The sequence below is a fragment of the Oratosquilla oratoria genome, chromosome 14 (genome assembly GCF_046742065.1).
Source record: "Oratosquilla oratoria isolate Oo_2021 chromosome 14, ASM4674206v1, whole genome shotgun sequence".
NCBI lineage: Eukaryota > Metazoa > Arthropoda > Malacostraca > Stomatopoda > Squillidae > Oratosquilla > Oratosquilla oratoria.
This window is the reverse complement of record NC_134790.1, coordinates 16799652-16818690: the sequence shown is the minus strand read 5'-3', so window position 1 is coordinate 16818690 and position 19039 is coordinate 16799652. Positions and strand designations below refer to the sequence as shown.

At 40.8% G+C, this 19039-nt stretch overlaps 1 protein-coding gene across 2 annotated transcripts in view; it reads right to left on the bottom strand.

Moving 5' to 3' along the window:
• Positions 1–19039, bottom strand: part of LOC143032741 (uncharacterized) — a 311331-nt gene that overhangs the window by 129819 nt on the left and 162473 nt on the right. The window lies entirely within an intron of this gene.

Genomic DNA, 19039 nt, shown 5'->3' with positions numbered 1-19039 from the left:
TATATATCTCTATATATATATATATATATATATATATATATATAATGTGTGTGTGTGTTCGTATACTTGAGTACATATATATGTGTGTATATATTAAATATTTGCTAGTTGAGATACCTTCATAAATTTGCGAAGGACTTGGCGTGTGTTCACAAGCACGAGCGGGAACTTAGACCAACAAATCCTTGTTTAGCTTGTAAACAAATAACATTTATCACAACAAGAGAGTTCGCTCTTGGAACGTCGTACTATTGTTATTTATATTTTTATCGTTATTTTGATAAGTTTATCAGCCATAAGAGTACTTCAGTAATCCAGGCATTAGAAAAAAATAGTTTGATTAATTTTTGGAAGTAGGAGAGGGAGAATATTAATATAATTTTATTTGGGTCTATCTCCCCCCCTCCCTTCCTTCCTCCCTCCCCCCTTCCCCCCTTCCCCCTCCAGTTAAATAAAATCGCGTATGATTAGGTAGAATGAAATTGGTTATGTTAATGAATAAATCAATAATGACTAAATGCATAAACAAAATCTTAGGTCTGTCAATTTTTTGTTTCAATTCTTTATTTGCCTGTCCGTGTTTTTATTCATATATGTACTAAATAGTTTACCTTTTTATTCATTTATTTATTTTTCTCTACGTCTGACTTCGTTATATTCTAGTCTCCTTGGTGGGGGAGGGTGTGATGTGCCATTGTAATGTATTGTACTAAAGTACATTTAGTACAAATAGAACAAAGATAATTGAGATGGCTTTAACTTCATCGAACCCTCCAAGTCCAGGGATGCCATTTTGTGGGAATTTTCCACAAATTTGTTGAAGAAATTTGACAAAAAAAAGGATTACAAAGGCGGAGCATGCCGACAGAAGACCTTTTGGTCCATATTTAGGTCGGATGCGAAAAAAAAATCATAATAATGATAAACAAATAAATGAATAAATAAAAACTGTAATAATGTAAATAATTAATAAAATACATAAATGCATAGTTATAGTTACATAATTAAAGTATTTGATAAAATAATTAAATAAGTTGAATAAAATGATTAAATAATTTGTCCAGATGTTATGGACATATGAAGTATTATATGTTGCAATGAACTTGTTTGTCTATATAATAATTCCTTCTTTCTGTGGGAAAAAATGTGGAAATCCAGATTTCGTTGTGGGAAATTTTGTGGAAAAAATCTCACTCATTTGTGGCAACTGGGTATAGATCAGTGTCAACACTGCTTTAACCAGAATCAAGTGTTCAAGGTGTAGCACGGGCATAGGCCACACCACTGCAGAGAAAAAATAATTAGATTTTTTTTAAATGAGCTGCAATAATAAAGCAAGAAGGTCGACAAGAGACCTTTCAGTACTTAGCGAGGACAAACGAAAACAACAGCAACAAAAACAACAACGGAAACAACAACGGCAACATAATTTCGTTTAAGTGTTTGTTCAAATGAACAATATATTTTGGAACTGTGTCACATTCAGTTGTCTCGGTTGGATTATTATTATTATTATTTTTTTTTCATTCACTGACAACGCGGTGGGTGAAGTTGTTTCTACCTTCCTTCATGTTAAATCTATGTTTTGACCGCTTGAGGCTATAATTCCTCCTCCGGTTAGTATTCTGTTTTTAGTCTATTTTCTATTTTCTTTTTATTGATTATTATTATTTATATTTTTATTATTATCAGTTCCTTTTACAATCTTCAGAGCTACCTATCAAATCCTCCTCCAAAATTTTCTTCTCTTTTTTGAGAGAATGGGTTAAAATGTTTTAAGCTGTTTTCGTAAGCTTTGTGTCTTATGTTTGTTACGAGTTTTGTGGCTTACCGTTGTACTCTTTCCAGTCTATAAATGTCTTTAATGAGATCTGGGGGCCATCAGGTGTGGATAGACGCGCGATTACAATTGGTTGATGATAACCAGAGATTTTTGAAGTCGAACGGTTGTGATCACAATACAAATAACAGAGGTGGGCGGTCCGATTATCCGATTAATCGGATTCGTATTTTCGAATCAGATAATCGCAATTGGACTAACCTCAGCCAAACGAATCAGATAATCGCAATTGGACTAACCGCAGCCAAACTAATCGGATAATCGCAATCTGACTGTCCGAAATTTTAAAAGCTATTTGCGATTAATCCAGGTCGACGGACGTCTTTTTTTCGGTAATCACTAATCGCAGTTCAGTTTTTTCGAAGCGTGACCACCACAAATAACTATTTGCTCTCTCTGAGGCACAAATACAATGTTTAGATATTTTAAGGCCATTACCGATGAATACACCAAGGCCCTTAAAAAGAAATAATCTCCATTTTGGTTTTAAAGTTTTCCCAAATAAGTTGTCGTACTTTGTGCATCACTTTACTTAAATTTTACCTCTTTTTACTTCATCAATATACATTTTAGTTGAATTACTTTAGCCACATTTGAGTTCATTGTCCTAGTTTTATGTAATTCTGCATGAATATCTTGTTGATTCTAGTGACCATTTTCCTATTCCGCACATTTTAGTGTCATCGAATTCAGTAACAGTTCATAGTCAATGTCGGTGATTTATACTGTGAACAGAAGTGGTCCTAGAAAGGAAACCTGTGGAACTCCACTCGTAACATCTCTCCAGTTGTTTACGATTGTTCGATCAATTTCTATTTCTAATCCAAATTAGCATTTAACTGTCATTCCATCCAAAGTGAGGTTAGATTGTAGTCTCTCATGGGGGACAGTATCAAACACTTCTTCGAAGTCCAGGTACATGAAATCTATACAAGTCCTATTTGAGTAGGTTAGTTACATAGGAGCGTTTATGTCTGAAGCTGTGCTGGATATCATTGACAGTCTATAAAAAAATGTGAGGACGGAGCTTGTTACATTTTTATCAAGTACATAGTCATGGTATACATGTGTGAGAATGAATAGGAAGAAGCGATATGTGTTACATGACTATGTTGTTGATAAAACTGTGATAAACGAAACGTTATAGTGATCAAGACTTCGTCTACACATGGTGATTCTTTTGATAGACTTGCCGTAAACTGCCAATTACATACTATTGGACAGTTGTTTTCTACTTGATCGTTCATATTTCTTTGTATTATTTTCGGTATTTTTTTTTCATTATCAAATTCATTGGTTTTTGCGTTTCGCCCTTTTTTTGAACAAAGGAATGATGTTTGGTCATTAATATTTTCAGTGTTTTTCTTCATGATCATAGTTCTTTGGTTTTTGTGTCTCACACTTTTTGAACAAAGATGTGATGTTTGGCTATTTATATCCCGTTCAGTTTTGAACATACCTAATGCCATTACGCATACAAATGATTCTGAACTTCCGAGATATTTTTTTCTTTCTAATTATTCGGAGTAAAGCCGCAAATCTCATTAATTATCCGATCCCACCAGCCATATCAGAACGAGTTTTTCAACCAGCTGATGACAGAAAAACAGTCATGCATAGTCAGTCATCCAGCAACAGTTGGAGTAAAATTCACGAGTCATCATCATCATCATAAAAAAAAAAAAAAAATCAGAGAACAGTTATTTTCGAACTGAGTAAAGATGACTTACGCTTTTCAGTGTTTTTAAACATAAATTCTTCTACTGGATAAAACTGTAAATATGACTTTATAAGGACCTAATATAGAATGTGTAAATACTTATCACACGTATACCTGCATAGTACTATTAACAGTAGTGGCTCTGTTATGATCTTAACGCTGCCAAATGTAACGACAAAAAGTGTATTCCTTCTTTTATATTGTTATTTATTGTAGGGTTTTTAGAAGGCTTAATCGTGTATAGGGCATGGCCGATACATGCCAACATGAAATATGGGATATCGGGTATCGGAAATTATCGGAAACAAGTCCACGGTGTCGCCAGGATCGGGTTGCCGATATTGCACCTTTATTATATATATATATGTATATATATATATATATATATATATATATATATATAAATAGACATATATATATATACATGTATATATATATGCATTTATATATATATATGTATATATATATGTATATATATATGTATGTATATATATGTATATATATATATGTATATATATGTGTATGTATATATATATATATATATATATATGTATATATACAGTATATATATATTGATTTTTATTATCACTGTTATTATTTATATTATTATTATTATTTATTATCGTTATATTATCAAAATCATCATCATCATTATTATTATTATTATAAATGTACCCATTCGCTCCCGAGGTAGATAGTCTAGTGCCACGGAAATGAAAGAAACCGCCTGGCGACAGCCAGAATAAAAAGAAAAATGCCAACCGGTACAGGGTGGGGGGAGGGAGAGAGAGGGGAGGGGATGAGGGCTTCACTCACCCTGGACGAATGACTGCCGATTTCGTCTCACTAGATGATTTTATTCTGTCTAACGTCAAAAAGTTTTGCTCAGCTTAAATGGATAAGGAAATTATTTTTATCATGATCAAAATCAACACGTTTTTTTATCTTTGCTATTATCGGCTTTATCATTATTATCATCATTATCATCGTTGCCATCATTATTATCATTATCATCGTTAGCATTATTGTCATAATTATTGTCATATTTTGTCATTATTATTATTAGCGTCCTAAGTATAATTATCATTAGTGTTGCAATTGTTATTCTAATTGTATTGTATTTTTTATTTTTCTATTATTGTCATTAGCACAACCATTATTATTTCTGTAATCGTGATGATTATCATTAGGTCTTTTTATTGTGAGAGTATCTTTGTAATTGTTGTCCTAGTGGACGAAATCCCCCGTTTATCTGCCTAGCGTGGCATCTCCTCCAGCCCTTAATTCACACAAGTTATCGCGGTGACCCCGCGGCGTCAGTCCTCGAGTGTCTATGGATCAAATGTCCTATATAATATCACAGAGGGACGTTGATGTTCACTGTGGGTCTCCTCTCGTCCACGGTTCCGTTGCCATTCCCCCACGTGGGTAGTCGCCCTTCATGGGTCTTGTTTGCTTTACTCAATGTGCCCATGCGCGTTATCCCAGAACGGGATGATGTCCGCGCTCTTCCGGGGGTTCTATGAAGGGACAGATTCAACCTCCATAAAGTCCTGTGGTCTCTGTTTGTTTTCCGAATGAGTACTTGGTGATATAAGGCATCCTCCGGGACATCGTTGGATATGTGGCACTGATGTGGCACTCTTGTTCCGAGCGGCAGACGTCTTGCAAATAACTCACACATAGAGAGGACCCTCTTGGGGAAGGAAACGTGTGGTCCGAAGGGTGGGGGTGGGGTGGGTGGAGGTGGAGGTGGATCAGTGGTCACGGTGGTCGGCTGGCTATCTAAAGGTCTCGGGGATCGAATGTCTTATATATGATTTGCGCTTACGCAAGGAAGTAATTCTCACTCGCGTGGTTTTCAGACAGTGTCTACTTTCAGGCTTTGCATGCACACGTGAGCAGGATATATATATATATATATATATATATATATATATTATATATATACATATATATAGACTGAATATCCCACTATGGGAGAAAAAAGTTATTGAAGATATGTATATTGCGATCACTAATTGTGATCCTCTTCAGCGTGGTTTTACAAAGAAAGGTACACAGACCAAAGTGGGGTTGACATATTCCCTTACGGCAGTGTACCTTTCTTTGCCTGTGTATAGCTAAATCGCTTAGTTACTCCGTCTGAGGCTGTAATACACGAAAGGAATACTGTCATCAAGTTTCTCTTTTCTTGTTGTACGAAAATGCAAAATAACCATAGGAGAAGGGAAACTTGTGGACAGTAAGTACTTTCGTATATTACATCGTATAGTGTGCGTGTATATATGTATATATATATATGTATATATATATATGTATATATATATATATATATATATATAATATGTGTGTGTGAATCATGATTCACTCTCATGAAACAACAATATACAAATTTCATCTTCCGCTAAGACGTAAAGGCCACGTTTACAACATCAGTGGAGTCAGAAAAAAAGATCCCATTTGATTAAACGAACGCCGGGGCCCAATCCCGGCTCGAATCCCGCACGGAGACGAGAGTTATAAAAACACGCAGACGGATCTGGCCGCGAATATATAAATACATAAACCATATCATGTATGCTCGCCCTTCTTAAGGAAAACATGTATTTTTTTCTTCTTTGACTCTTGGAAAAATAACAACATTACCGCACCGCCAAGAACGTAAGAATAAAAAAGATAATAATAGTAATAAAGAAATAGAAAAATAGAAAATAAAAATAAAAAGAAGGGAGATATACACCCAGATGAAGGATCCCTTAAGGTAATATGATACTCATAAATGCTCCCCAAGTGTATATAACCTAACCAGCGTAAATAATTTGCTCGTAATCTCACGAAGGATATCCAAACACTACGGGCAAGGGGGCCCCGCCCGCTCGCGGCGTCGCTTCAGGGTCGAGACGCTTATCGTGACAACGCTCGTAGGGTCCCGTCTCGCACCAATTATCATACTGAGATTAAGATACATGTGCTGTTTCAACTTGTGCTCTATGTCCTTATTCGACAATCATCATGCTTAAATTAAAATACATGTACTAGTGTTCCAACTTAGGTTATTTCTCTTTATTATCTAAGTATTTGTGTATTATTTCGGCTCGGGCTGTATCGCATTGTAAACTGTTTTAAGTATGTATGAATCTGTATGGGAAAAAAATGTATTTCTTCAAGTCTTTTAGACATTTAATCTTTCTCAATTTGTTTTCGTGACCTCTTGAACATTTCTCATTCCAAATCAAGAGATCTCTTCTGCCAGTGTGTGTATGTGTGCGTGTGCGTGTGTGTGTGCGTGTGTGTGTGTGTGTGTATGTATGTGTGTGTGTGTGTGTGCTTCTGTGTCCATAAATATTCACGAAGTGATAATGCTCCCAATGATAATGATGGGAAGTGGTGATATTAATTGCAGTGAAGGTGACAATAAAAATGATACAAATCATACCTAATTGTAATGAGTGTTATAAAAAAAGATTACCCAAGTTGTGATTTATGACAGATACTGATAATGATAATTACAATAACATCGGGATGGTAATTACATAGATCGAAACAACAGCAGTATTGTTGACTATGTATCAATTGCACTGATAACAGGACTAATAGAGCCCTCACCTATGCAATCATCTATTAAAATCCTTATCTCCAGTCAGCGACGCGGGCGCCCTCTGTTATCAGGAAAAGACAACAGAAAAATGTCGTCGAACTTTAGAATCTGTGTGTGTCATACAAGACTCTTTTCCTGTCCGCTTACAGAATACTAAATGTGTTTACATAAAAGTTATAACACATAAACATAGATCATGGTCGAAATGTTTTTTTCGGCACATGGCTTTCCGTGTTTATCTAGGCTATGTGCGTGGTTGTTTTGCGTGTGCGTGTGTGTGTGTTATGACTAAGCCTTGTTGCATACTGTGGGGTTTTCCCTTAACCGAATAAAATCATCTGGCGGCAAATAGAAATAGGAAATAACAAAACTCGTCGAAAGAATCCATCAAGATGTGTTTGATGAACGAGCAAATAAATAAAGGGTCCGTATATCACCGCTCTGCGAAGAGCGTGGGAGGAATGTACCTCAAGATGAAAAAAAAAAAAAATAATAATAATAATAGAAATAAACAGATGGATTACATAGAACAACAAATGCAGTTCCTTTGCGGTGAGGAAATTGGTCTTGTAATTTGTTTTTTACAAGAAAATAGATGAAAATATTTAGTTAAACATATTTTCATTGCAAATACGATAATGTTAATGTTTATGATAATTGCAATAACAGTGATAGCAATGATTCTGCTAGCTATAATTTATATAAAACGCAGTTCCTATTTTGTAAATGTTATACACTAATCGATAAAGACAAAGATTCTTTTGTGTACCAACGCATGAACTGTACTATATAATCCCGTGTGTATATGTATGCATGTACAGTTCATTCCACTTCAGATTTCTAGAACGGCTTATGCGTTCTTCTAGAGAGCTGCTGGGAGACGGACGCTTCTAGCTCATAAACGGGTCCTTTTAGGACTTCGTAGAGTTACGAGTATCGTAAAGTTGCAACGTGATGAGGTATGCTCGCTTTGCTTCAACCTCGTAGTCACGTGTATACGTGAATTCAGTCGTCCGCGTGCTTCGGCGCACGTAAAGGCAAAATGACGTGGACACCTGTGGTCCAGGAAGGGAAAGGAAAAGGGAAAGGAGAGTCATGGACGAGGAAACTACTCTGAAGGCATAACAAGTGCACCTTTCACAAGAACGGTTACAACGACGCACCGCCGCTTCACGGAGAGAGCGGGAGAGATAGAGAAAAAGAGAGAGAAAGAAAAAAATATCATAAACAAGTGGACAGTGGTACGTGGCCAAATGATGGGATCCAAGATTGTGGGTGGGGTAGGTGGTGGAGAAGAGGATGGTTGGGGGATGGAGTGGGGTGGGAGTGGGGGGAGGAGAGTGTGGTGGGGTGGGAGTGGGTGGGGTGGGGTGGGGTTCAGGGACGGCCCCGAGCGGTCGGCGACTAAGTACCGGAGAGGGTGCCAGCGATAACAGATGGACTGTTTACGCAGACCAACGGGTGTTGTTGCACTCGATGAAGGATGCTCTTGTCTTCTGCGGCGGCGGCGGCGGCGGGCGGCTGGCGGGCGGTGACGGTGGCTGGGGGCGGCGACAGTGGCGGTCCCAGCCTTCTTTCCATTACGCCTTTGGTCCTTGGCACTGTGCCGTTCACTAAAGACGACAGGGATCCTTCTGAACTGAAGAGAATCCTTTGGGGGAGAAGGAAATCCTTCAAGGTCGTCTTGAGCTCATGAGCAGGTGGTCGTGATTTCGAGCCCCGGGAACCACTACGGGCCTGCTAAGTTGGTTCTCGAGGAGCCTGGCCATGCGGGGAGACAACCCAACGTCGGCATATAAGAAACAAACAAACAAACAAACAGCGGCTTGCCACAACTGGCATAGTTGTAACATACGATGAAGTTACTTGATTTTGGTGACGTAGGGAGTTGATTGAAACTCAGTTTGTTGGCTTTATTCTGGCTAAGTGCGAGTGTTGACTTAAGCTAGGTTGACCTTGACCTCAAGGCCTAGTGACGCGATACAAGTACAGAGGAGGACTCTGCCTGGTTACAGGACCAGGCTGTTTATATACACAGTCGACGTACTCAAAAGTAGCGAAGGTGACAGCCGCACAGAAAATGGGGTTCGGCAGGGGCGAGGTTGTGCTTTCATAAGGACACAAACTCCTGTATTACAGGCGTAATATGGACTTACTCTACACATTAATAATATGAGGCCGATGGTCAGTGGTTTCTAACTCAATATATCAATTCTTTGGCCACCCAAGTACTGCAACGACGATACTGTAAGACAAAATATCGCGTAGAAGCTCCTTTAGGGGAGTTAGGGACACCACAGGCTTTGTCCTAGCAGGGGTTTTCCACTTCCCACTGTGTATGTGTGGGATTGTGAGTTTTGGTGAATCAGCAAGGTTATCCCTGCCGTCCTTGTAAGGATAAGAATATTTTTTGAGACATTTATGCCTTGTGTGTGTGTGTGTGTGTGTGCGTACGCGCACATATACATGTACACATCTAGAATTTATAGTAGATTTACTTTTGGGGGAATTTGCCAACGCTTATGAGGAGTCCATCCATCTTCTTCGTCGTCGTCTTCTTATTATTTTTCTTCTTCTTCTCCTCTTCTACTTCCTTCTCATCCGCCTCCTCCTCTTCCTCCTCCTCCTTTTCCTCTTACTCTTCCTCCTCCTCCTTCTTCTTTTCCTCCTCCCTTTCCTCCTCCTCCCTTTCCTCCTCTTCCCTTTCCTCCTCTTCCTCCCCTCCTCCTCTTCCTCCTCATTTTCCTCCTCCTCCTGTTCATCCTCCTTTTCCTTCTCCTCCTCTTCCTTCTCCTTCTCCTCTACTCGCACCTTACAATTTCTTATATTTCATTTCCATTACCCTCCTCCTACTCCTCCTTCACCTCGTTGTTCTCTTCCTCCTCCTCCTTCTTCTCCTCCTCCTCCTCCTTCTTCTCCTCCTCCTCCTACTCCATCTCTTCCTCTTTCTCCACTTCCTCCTCTTCCTCCACCTCTTCTTCCTTCACATTTTCCACTGTTTCCCCTCCTCTTCCTCCACCCGCTCCTCGTCCACCTCCATCTCCTTTTCCCTCTCCTCCTCCTACTCCTCCTCTTCCCTCTCCTCCTCCTCTTCCTATTCTTCGACCTTCTCTCTCTCCTCTCGTCCATCCCCCTCCTCCTCCTATTCCTCCACCTCCTCGTCCTCTTCTCCTCCTTTCCCCTCCTCTCCTCCTCCCCCTCTTCCTCCTCCCCCCTCCTCCTCCTCCTCCTTCACCGCACCTTCCCCTTTCCCTCCTCTTCTCCTCCTCCCGCGTCAACGTCTTCATCATTTTCACTCCTACTCTTCTCTTCCTCCTCATATGTCGGCCACACACCGGTCCATCCCCACGTGCGTGTGAATGTGTGTGTGTGCGTGCGTGTGCGTGAATGTGTGTGTGTGTGTGTGATTCACCATGGTCTCAGAGCACGTGTTGAACTCGTGATCGACAGTTATTTCCCTCCAAGATGAGAGCTCATAGCTCGTATATGACCGATCTATGGGTAATGCTGTGACCTTCCACGCACATCCCACCCACGCCCACGCACATCCCTTCCACGCCCACGAGAGTTGGCGTAAGAACTCGCAGTGCATCAATCAGTCCCAGACGGGAATCGAGCTCGGAGTGCTGTAGCAGCGGTCGCAAATGCTACCGCTGTGCCGTCGAGGCGTGTGTGTGTGAGTGTGTGTGCGTGTGCGTGTGTTACGTTCATATTTATTCGTGTTTATAGAATCGATAATAGTTGAGACAAAAATCCAGTAAACGTGTCTTCTTTTTATCTCAGTGGCACTTACCATACCCCTTTCCTTTTCCCATGAAGACAAAGGACTCGACACTGTCCAAAAGGGATAGAAGCTCTGGGTAACTCCACCCCCGAATCTGCAGGAACCAGCTGTGACCTTCTGCCTTGTGTAGAGTCCTTCGTGGTGTGTATAGTCGAAGGATGAGTTATATATGTACACACACATATATATATATATATATATATATATATATATATATATATATATATATATATAATAAATATATATATACTATAGACACACACACACACACACACACACACACACACACACACACACCCCCACACACACACACACACACACACACACACACATATATGTATATATATATGTATATATATTTATATATATATTTACTATACTAGAGTGAAAACCTCTAATCGAGTGGTAAAGATAGTTGACCACAGGACTCGGTGACCCCAATTCAATTAGGAATCGTTCCAAAAAAGGAACGATTCCTAATCAGGACAGATTTGTACCTGTTCTTGTGACCTTCACTTTTTCCCGGAGTAATTTAGAGTCGAAAAAAAGAAAAATCGACTTAATGGGAATTATGACAAGACTCGAGGCCTTTGGAGAAGAATCACCGTCATCCATCCATCCATCCGTGCGTGCGTCCATCCATCCGTTCATCCGTCCATCCATTTTGGACCCCACAGAACACCAGACTCCCTCGACCATGTGCATCCAGGCCTAACCTCCTCTGACCTTGTATCCTCGGAAGGGGAGTCCTTCGTGAACCCGACACGCTCGGTCTTCCTTTCTCCTCCTCCTCCTCCTCCTCCTCCTCATCTTTCTTCTCTTTCTCCTCCTCTTTCTCCTCCACTTCTTTTCCTCCCTTGTCTTCGGTCTCGTCTTCTCCTCCTCCTCATCTTTCTTCTCCTCCTCCTCCTTTTTCTTTTCCTTTTTTTTTTCTCCTCCGTCTCGTCCTACTCGTCCCCCTTCTTTGTCTTCTCCTTCTCCTCTTCCTCCTCCTTCTCCTCCCCTCCTCCTCCCCCTCCTTTCTCCTCCTCATACTCCCTTTCCTTTCTCCTCCTCCTCTTTCTCCTTCCTCTTTCAGGCCACCTCGCGACCCCGATGTCTTCCCCCCCCCCACAACCCCCACCCCCACCCCCGGATCCTTGGTGCCCCGTGGAACCAAGGAGACCGGCCCGGCGCCCCGCAAACCAAAGACTACAACGACCCTCTCTCTTTCTCTCTCTCTCTCTCTCTCTCTCTCTCTCTCTCTCTCTCTCTCTCTCTCTCTCTCTCTCTCTCTCTCTCTCTCTCTCTCTCTCTTAGGAGTTACGCGGACTTACACCATAACCTCCTGCCCCCCCCCCCATACCCACCTCTCCTCCTCCTCCTCCTCCTCCTCCTCCTCCTCTTCTTCGTCTCTTCCTTCTTTTTGTCTCCTTTTTTCTCACCTCCATCCTCATCCTACTCCTCTTCCTCTTTTTCTTCCATGTCCTTCTACTTTCCCACCTCCTCCTCCTTTCCTCTTCCTCCTCCTCTTCCTCTAATTTCTTATATCAGTCCTTCTCCTCCCATCCTCCTCCTCCTCTTCCTCTTCTCCCTTCCCCTCCTCCTCCTCTTCCTCTTCTTCTTCCATGTCCTTCTACTTTCCCACCTCCTCCTCCTCCCTCTTCCTCCTCCTCTTCCTCTACTTTCTTACATCAGTCCTTCTCCTCCCATCCTCCTCCTCCTCTTCCTTCTCCTCCTCTTCCTCTTCTCCCTTCCCCTCCTCCTCCTCTTACTGATCCATCTCCCTCCTTATCCTGTCCCTCCTTTTTTTCCTCCATTTCCTCCTCCTTCCCCTTTCCCACTTCCAACGTCATCCTACTCTTTCTCCTCCTCCTCCTTCTCCTCTTCCTCCTCCTCCTCGTAGTTTCTCACCTCCAGCCTCCTCCTACTCTTGTTTTTCTCCTTCCTCTACCTCCTCCCTCCTCTTCCTCTTCCTCATACATTCTCACCTCTTTTCTCATCCTTCTCTTATTCTTTCTCCTTCCTATTCCTCCTCCCTCCTCCTCCTCCTCCTCATACTTTCTCACCTCTATTCTCATCCTTCTCTTATTCTTTCTCCCTCTTTTTCCTCCTCCTCCTCCTCCTCCTCCTCCTCCTCCTCCTTCTCTTTAACCGGGATGTTACTCTGCGGAGTTCGCTACCTTCCACCGTCGTTGAAAGTAACACAGTGACAACATTTAAAAATCGTTTAGATAAATATTTGGACTCTAATCCGCAAATAAAATATTATCCTTTGCAATAAAAGATTTGACAGCCCGGCATCTAATTGGATAGGATAGTGGTAGTAGTAGTAGTAGTTTTTAGTTCTTCTTTACTATAAATAAAATTCTTACTGTATTGTTAACACAAACAGCCTTAGTAAGGGCAGCCTGTAGGCCCTCTGCTCTTTGTTCTTCTTTTGTGTTCCTCCCCGTTCTCCTCCTCCTCCTCTTCCTCCTCCCCGTCCTCCTCCTCCTCTTCCTCCTCCCCGTCCTCCTCCTCATACTTTCTTACTTCCATCCTCATATTACTCTTATTCTTTCTCCTTCCCTCCTCCCTCCCTCCCTTCCTCCCTTCCTCCCTTCCTCCTCCTCCCCCTCCCCCTCCCCGTCCTCCTCCCCTCCCTCCCTTCCTCCTCCCCATCCTCCTCCTCCTCCTTCCTTCTACTTCCTCCTTCTCCTCCTCCTCCTCATACTTTTTCACTCTTATTCTTTCTCCTCCTTCCTCCTCCTCTACCTCCCTCCTTCACACCCTCCCTCCTTCACACCCTCCCTCCTTCACACCCTCCCTCCCCCACCCCCCGTTCCCGCCGGCGACACAACTTGCAAAGTCCCTCTCTCTCCCCCCGGAGATCAGATGTCTCCGTCGCGCGCGCGCCTCCCTCCGGCTGCGCCTTCGTCGGGAGCGACGTCACAGCGCCGGGAGGGCGCGGTGGCCGATAGCTGGCGATCACGGGCCCAGCACGAGATCTTCTAAGGCCATGGTGATCATTGACTGAATGGGCTTTCCTGTGTGGTCTGGTTATATTTCATATATATTTACTTGTTTACATATCTATGTATTTATCTATATATATCATACGTGTATATGTACTGTACAGTATGTGCGCATGCATGTATGAATTTGTGTACTTATGTGTGTATGTGTACATATATATGTATATGTATGTACAGTGTGTATGTGTATGTGTGTATGTATGTAATAACGTATATCATGTATTCGTACGCACGCACGGACGAGCAAGTAAAATATGTGTTTATAGATGCGAAGTATGCTTGTACGGTTGTAAACCAATGTATACGTTGAGTAATAGGAGGACGTAATGCCTTTTTTATTCTTTTTTATTTTCGTTCTCAATTGCATACCAACACAAGGAATCCTTTTGCCAAAGGACGGGCAAGGACGAGTTCAAGTTTAGTTACTGAGGATGGACGGGGGAAAAAAATAAAGAAAAAAATCTTGGTTCGTCACGACTTGGAGAACGCTTCCTCGGCATGAAATAGAGAGAGAGAGAGAGAGAGAGAGAAGGGAAGAGAGAAAGAGACAGAGAGAAAGAGAGAGGGAGTGGGAGAGAGAGAGGGGGGAAGAGAGGGATAGAGAAAGAGAGAGGAGAGAGAGGGTGGAAAAAAGAGATATATAGTATACATATAGAGAGAGAGGGGGGAGGAAAGAGAGAGGGAGAGGGAGAGAGGGTAGGAAGAGAGAGAGAGGGGGAGAAAGAGAAAGAGAAGGAGAGAGACTGGAGAGAGAGGGAGAGATATAAAGGAAGAAATAAAGGACGTGCTTGTGTTTGTCTGCCATTAAGACATCACGGCGGGTAAGTAGGCGAGATGGATTGGAATATGGATAGATCCCCTCGGCCGATAGCCTCGAGAGGTGCAACTCCCGCAATCCAAACACCTCCCGGCCGGATAAAACGAGATACGAAAACAGATATTTCAAGACGCAATGGCCGGACGCCCTCCGGAGGCGAACTCGAGACTCAGCGGCTTGCCCTTCCGAGGAAAGACAGTTTCTGATGAGCGTTCTCTGCATGGCTGGGACTTAACAGAACTCGTCCACCTCTTCTTCTTCTTCGTCCTTAATCCAGTATACGGACAAATAAAGCCACCTGCCCGTGCTGGAAGGAGGCTGAAGGGTTATAATAGGAGGACAGGAAGAACGGTTGAAGCTACGTGCATAAATTCAAGTGAAAACGTCAATGGAAGAGAAGGATTGATTTGTTTGTGGTAAGTGGTGTCTTTGTGGTTGACGCGATGAGAATGTGTGTGTGTGGAGGGGGGGAGGGGCACCGGGACAACTCGTCACCGCCCAGGCGCTGTAACCTGACCGAGGTCCCACGAGGAGTGGTATATAATTAATGTGACCTGTGTTAAAAATTTCTGTAGAGAAGGCTCTAAAGAAGACCATGTTGGTCGCAACGTTAGAGTAAAAAAAAAAAAAAAAAAAAAAAAAAATCCTAGAACATGTTCGTTTTTCTCCAACCACCAAATCTCTCATATACATGTATGTATATATATATATATATATATATATATGTATATATATATATATACATATGTGTGTGTTTATATGTATATATATATATATATATATATACATATATATTGTGGGTGTATATATAATTATATATATGTGTGTAATATTATATATATATATATATATATATATATATATATATATATATATATACATATATATATAATGTATTCATTGGACAGAAACGATGGATATGTGTATAAAGTTATGTGTTGTCATATAATTTTATAGGACAAGCTAGGTACTGTACATTGATAAGGAGTGGAAACTAAGCACACAGGTGTGTGTGTGTAAATATACATTCACACGAGTGGCCAAACGTTTACGATCATCGTAGGTTAGTAGTCAGATTGACTAGGCAAAACGTCAGTAGTCAGACTGACTAGGCAAAACGTGAAGGACGGGTCATCCAGTACATAATATACCGTCCAAGTTCTCAAAGCAGATTATTTTACGTAAACACACACACACACACACACACACACACACACACACACACACACACACACACACACACACACACACACACACACACACACACACACACACACACACACACACACACACACACACACACACACACACACACACACTTACACTTACACACACACATTATACACTAATGAATTTAAGAAAAAATAGATATTGCGAGATACAAAGACGGGACACTACGAGCATAGCTCCCCTTCTCGTAGAATACAACTAAGTAAATACTAGGTAAACACAGACACACACACACACACACACACACACACACACACACACACACACACACACACACACACACACACACACACACACACACACACACACACTTTATACACTAATGAAATACATGTATGTATTTCATATCGATATAAAATAATCTGTGTATGCAAGTACGTGCAGTATATCTGTATATGTTCACATACACTCGCATGTAGGTTGTCATCTGTGTTTAAGAAGGAAAGTCCAAAGTGGCTGCACACAAAGCTAGCATGCTACTCGCTTTTGCTTCTTCGTTTGAGTAGGAGCGACTTCGGTTATATTCGAGATTTCTGTAAGAACGTCTCAACATTAATGTCTAACATTCGTATTCTAGGTTCAACTTCTCTTAATTCGTCATTTAGCTTCTCAATCTATGACGCAAGAGTAATTTGACATTTGCAAATTTGAAAAAAAAAATCGTAACCGAAGTCGTTTCGACTCAAAAACGAAGTAGCAAAAGCAAGTAGCATGCTAGTGAGAAATCCCTAGCATGCCGCCACCTTGAGTAGGGAACCGCATTTGATGGATCCCATACGCTCCTTTAATTGGTCTCACCCATTTTCGTAAATACGAAGAATTAATTAAACTCTTGTAAATGTGTGACAAATGAAACTGGTCCTTGTTGTCTTTGGAAGCGAATGGCGGCAGCACAAGTAACCTAACCACACAATCACCTCTTTGTCAACCCGCCCCCTCATCCCTCTCCCCCCGCACCCTCCATGAATTGACCTGCCACACCAACTCGTCCGAATGCGGTGGTCTGGCTCTGAATTCGACTTCGTCCCGATTTTTTTATTTTTATTTTTATTTTATTTTTTTATTTTAGGGAGCTGGGATTTTTTTTTTTGGGGGGGGGGGGCTAGGGTATTTTGGGGGGTTCTCTTGTAGGAGAGATGTGGGTATTAGGTAGAGATTTTTTTTATTATAAAAATATTTATGTTTTTTACTCGTGGGTATTAAGTTCAACTGTGGTTCCTTGCTGTCGCGCTTTCGTCACTGCGTATGACTCGGGAAGAGTGATCGCCGTAATGTAAGAAGAGATGCAAAGGTCTTGAGAGTTCACGGAGAGAAAGAGAGAAAGAGAGAGAGAGAGAGGGAGGGAGATCACAGTCATAGTGACGAGATGGAAATAATGATGAATTTATTTATTGTGAGGTGGAAGTGATTTTTTTTTTTTTTTAATAAAAATTATTTCGATGAACACTTAAATCTAGAAAATATCTTTGGACGTGGAAATCTTTCCCCAGAGAGGATTGAAAACCATTCTGGGACGGTCACAATAAACACACATAAAATCCCACATTTATTTATCTATTTATCCATTTATTCAACTATTATCATACACATGATTACGTTTTTCTTAAGACATATGGTCACTTGAAATTACACAGTATTTTCTCCTTGTATACGCATTTTAAAATAACGAAAATTATCAATCATTTTCAGCAGAGAAAAAGGGGATCCTTAGCCATAATGACTTCCTACCAACAAGTCCTTTGTCAAGGTACGTCACAAGGACTCCGGCAAAGGCCCTAGGGCCACGTGACGTCATAGCCCTACTTATGATAAACAGGATAGATAACGTCCAAAAAAGTTCAAGAAGGCCGGAAAAAATATACATATATATATATATATATATATATATATATATATATATATAATATATATATATATGTATATATATATATATATATATATATATATATATATATATATATATATATGTGTGTGTGTGTGTGTGCGCGTATGATAATGAAGAATAATAATAGTAATGATGATGATAATAGTAATGGTAATGATATTAATAGTAATAACAGTAATAATAATGATGATAAAAATAATATATATATATATATATATATATATATATATATATATATATATATATATATATATTTCTCACTAAAGAGATAATTTGGTATCACCCAGCAAAGGGCCCCCCCTCGTTTGAATAAAATCGCCTGGCGGCAGTCAGAACAAATGTGTAAAGCGTCCATGGGTTAAAGGGGTCACGGTCGGGTAGGAGCTTTTTCAAGCTGGTGGACCACAGTGTGGAAGTAATTACAGTAGTCTTTTTTTTTTTTTTATCTAATTTCATTAGATAAAATGCAGAAATTTTTAGTGAAGTCAATAAAAAATCACTTTGAGAAGCACACACACACACACACACACACACACACACACACACACACACACACACACACACACACACACACACACACACACACACACACACACACACAATGTCAAAAGAATAAAATGTCACTTAAAAAAAATGGAGGACGTGCCCCTTCCCCGTCCACCTCTCTCTCCTCCTCCTCGTCCTCCTCCTCCTCCTCCCTCTCCCTCTCCTTCTTCTTTTCCTCCTCCTCTTCCCCTCCTCCTCCTCTTCCTCCTCATTCCACTCCCTCTCCCCCTCCCTCACCTGAAATGGGGTCCCTGTTCTCCCATATATACGTAGATTTAAAAACCAAAACTTTGCAAACAGAACAAACAGCCCGAAAACTACCACACCAGGAGAGAGAGGAGAGAGAAAGAAAGCGAGAGAGAGAACGTCACAGTCTTTATAATCGTTTAAGTCAACAAAGTGTTATCACTGTCAGAAAGCCATATAACGGTTTTATAGCTCATAATTTTTACAACACTTTTTTTTTTTATTATCATCACTATGAAATATGGCAATTAATTCTCCTTTTTTTTTTTTTTTTTTTTTTATCGTGACCATTGCTCATTGGTGCGGTTATCAGCATCGTTGTCGACGACATGTCACTGTCCTGTCAGTGTCAGCCAATAGCTCGTCTTGTCTCT